Source organism: Myotis myotis, unplaced genomic scaffold, assembly GCF_014108235.1.
Source record: "Myotis myotis isolate mMyoMyo1 unplaced genomic scaffold, mMyoMyo1.p scaffold_m19_p_17, whole genome shotgun sequence".
Classification (NCBI taxonomy): Eukaryota; Metazoa; Chordata; class Mammalia; order Chiroptera; family Vespertilionidae; genus Myotis; species Myotis myotis.
The window spans coordinates 14,647,225-14,651,077 of record NW_023416321.1 but is presented as its reverse complement, the minus strand read 5'-3'; positions in this window follow the sequence as shown (position 1 = coordinate 14,651,077).

The window sequence follows — 3,853 nt, the reverse complement described above, 5'->3', positions numbered from 1 at the left end:
GTACGGTGGGGGCTTGGGAGTGACAGGTCTGAACTCCTGACAGAGGACAGAAAGGGCAGGAGAAGGAGTCCAAAACCCAGGAAGCCTGCCCTTCCAGGAAGTACTGACTCTGGGGGGCAGGTGGGGGGGGCTCTCCCAGCACCCACCCCTCCCAGTCACTTTTCACTGGTACCTCCACCCCCACCTGGAGCTGCCCATAGGCACCCCCTGTCCTGATCCCCAAGGTCATGGTCTTTGTGTGTGGATAGGAGAGCGCAGTGTACACATTTGGTTAGCTCTTCCTTTGAAAACTGTAAATTATCAGACACAACCTTTTTGGAAAGCAATTTGGCAGTAATACCAAGTGACATAAAAATGTTCATAGCCTTTGGCCCAATAATCTTCCTCCTGGGAATTAATCGCAAGGAAATAATTCATCCGGAAGAGAGAACAATTCTATATCCACAGAGACATTTACTGCGCTGTTATTTATGATGGGAAAAACTGGAGACCGCTCCTTGGGCCAACATAGGGGGATGGTCCTAGGACCGATGGCGCGCATGCATCCCAAGGAGTCCTCCGCCACGAGCACAACGGCCAACTGGAAACTGTGTAACAAGAGGCAGTGTTTAGAAATGAAAAGCCCGTGGAAAAGGGAGCACAGAGTTGTACACATGCCACGATCATTACAAGGCGGACAAGTCTGTGTCTGCGGAGGGGTGAGGAGCCGCCAGCGCTGGGGAAATTAAAATAGACGCTGAGCCGCACGCAGGGGCTGGGAAGGTGGGTGGAACCGCGCTTCGCACGTTCTCGCCCCTGGCTGGAGGGGCCTGTTGAGAAATCGGTGTGTGTGTTTTTTTTTTTGTGAAATCCTAATTTGTCACCGCGGGTTCTGCGGTCTTTATTGCCTCTTGGGAGGTGGCCCAAGAAGCGCACCTCAGACCGAGCCTTGGTTCTCCACCGCCCCGGCCCCCAAAAGAAGATGCCACGGCCTCCCAAGTCCCCCATTGCGGCGCCTGCCGCTTTGCTGTGAGCTTTCGGTGGCAGACAGAGCCCTTTGGGGCCCTGTTTCACGATCCTAATTCAAATTACCCATTTAAGTCGGTCAAATGAGAAAATAGCCGCTCCGCCCGCACGGGGCCGGCGGGGCGCCGGGGCGGCTGCCGTGCGCTCTCCGTGGCCGCCAGGCCGGCCGTGAGCTCATTTCCTGGAGCGCGCGCGCTGGGCTATTTCAGCCTGGCGCTGTGCAAACAGGACAATTGACTGCGGCCAAAAGGGGCCCAAATTACAATCGTATCACAGACAAATATCCGCCACGCCAGGCCCGGAGGCTGGGGAGGGGCCTCGCTCCCTGCGAAGGGGGTGGCAGGGTCGGGCGGTCCGAGGGGCTGAGCCCCGCCAGGACCGCTGTCCCTGCTGCCCCGCTGTGCGCAGGTGCCTGCGAGCTGCGCCCAGTCCGGGCATCAGGAATCCCCCCCCCCCCGCCCCCCGCCCCCCGCCAAATCTTTCCTATATGCGCTCCAGGGCAGAAAACCTTGCCTCTTCCAGGGAGAACCCTGATTTAGGACCCCTTTTTATTTGGCTGCTACTCTGCACTTAGGATGAAAACATACCAACACCCAGCCATCTCCAGGGTTCAAAATTGTATCTCCTTGCTCAGAAGCCTCTGTGCTTCTAACCCTCTCCCTCGCTCTTAGAGAAAAGCCCCGAGTTCCTAGCCTGATATCCAAAGCGTCCCACTTCCTGGCCCAGAGTTAGCCCCTCCCTCCTCTCGCCTTTTATGCCTTGCCATTTACCTTTTCACTCCGCCTAAATGTGTCCTGTTTTCCCTGCCTGGGGAGCTCTTACACATTCTTCAAGACCCAACTCACATGCCACCTCCTCCGTGAAGCTTTCCCTGCTTTCCAGGCAGGGTCAGCCCCGTTCCCTCCCTGGCACTGTGCAGAAGTCTATGGTACCTCTCCCATCCTGTAATTAACTTGCTTGAATGCCAGTGCTACACAGGTCTCTCTGGAAAAGGATGCGACTTTCCTCACCCACTGGCCTCGCTCGCTCAGACGTGGCCATGTGTCTTGCTCTGGCCAATGAAGTGGGACACGAGTCCGTGGAGAGCAGAAGCTTCCAAAGCCACGCTCTCTTTCCCCTCCTTAGAAGCAAAACGTGAAAAATCCCAGACACTCAGCTGTCTGGTCAGAGGAAACCGCCAGGTCAACGTGGCTCCAAGTGCTTTTCAAAAAGGCAAGCGAGAACAAGTGCTGGCAAGGAGGCAGCGAGAAGGGAAGCCATGTGCACTGTTGGGGGGATTGTAAATTGGTGCAGCTACTAAGGAAAACAGAATGGAGGTTCCTCAAAAAAAAAATTAGAAATAGAACTGCCATATAATTCAGCAACCCCACTTCTGGATATATATCTGAAGGAAATGAAATGACAATCTAAGAGATATCCTTTCTTCATTGCAGAACTACTCACTCTAGCCAGTTCATGGGAACCAATGTCCATTGCCAGAGGAATGGATACAGAAAACGTGGTGTGTGTATACACCGTGGAATATTACTCAGCAACGAAGAGGAAAGAAATCCTGCCATCTGCAACAGCATGGATGGACCTCGAGAGCATTATGCCAAGGGAAATAAGTCAGACAAAGACAAATACTGTATGATCTCTCCTATATGGAGTCTAAAAAAAGTCAAACTCATAGAAATAGAGGGTAGAATGGTGGTTTCCTGGGGCAGGGAGTTGGGGAGAATGGGGAGATGTTGGTCAAAGGCTACAAATTTTCAGTTATAAGATAAGTAAATTCTGGGGGTTTAATGTGCAGCACGGGGACTGTAGTTAACAACACTGTATTGTATACTTGAAAGTTGCTGAGAGAATAATCTTAAGTGTTCTCACCACACACACACACAAATGGTAATTATATGAGGTATCGAATCATCACATTGTATACCTTAAACTGACATGTTACATGTCAATCATACCTCAGTAATCTTGGGGCAAAGGATTTGAGATTTTATATATATATATTTCAAATGCCCTTTAGAGCATCCAAGAGAGGGGAACTGGGCATCCAATGTCATTTCAAAACCCCAAAGCTAAAATCTTTTACCTCTTCTTGACATTTGTGGCTTGGGAATTTTGGCAGCTTCTTGAGGCAGCTTCCCTTTCCTGATGTAACGTTGATCATAAAGCCATCCATTCAGCTTTGAGTGATCACGTGCTCTGTGTCAGGGAAAGCAGCAATGAGTCGGGTGTCTTTAAGGGGATCGATGTCTATGGGGAACAAGGACCTGCTAAGAAATGAGAGCGCAGGGGTGTGCCGAGCGCCCCAAGAGCCGTGTGCGCGTGGGCTGTTGAGAAAACACGGAGGAGGGAGCCCCGCTCCCATGGGAAGCCCAGGAAGGTGCCTGGAGGACGTTAGAGCTGAGTGAGTGCTTGAGTTGAGCTCAGCCTTGAAGGATGAGGAGAAGTTCTCACACAGAGGACACGGAGCCGTGTCCTGAATATGCTGGGAGTCAAAACTCAGGCAGGTAATGCTGGATAAGTGAAGGGGGCAGGCGGGAGTAAGGAGCGGGGATTGTTGGAGGCGATGACGAACTAGAAGGCCCACATCCTGCCCACAGGGCATCTGCAGGGCCGACTGCCGGGTCTGGGTTCAGCCTCCATTTGCCCCATCTGCCAGGTGTCTTTGTGCAGGGCATAGCCGCCACAGCCTCACGTGGCCGCCCTCCTGCCTGAGCCTGCCACCAGCTGCATGTTGCCGAGCTGGAAAAGAGGACTTGGCTTTTGCCACATCTTGCTTTTTGAAGAAAAGCCAGAAACACAGATTTTAATGTAAAAATTTCCACTTTGTCACATACGTTGAGGCCAAGCACTA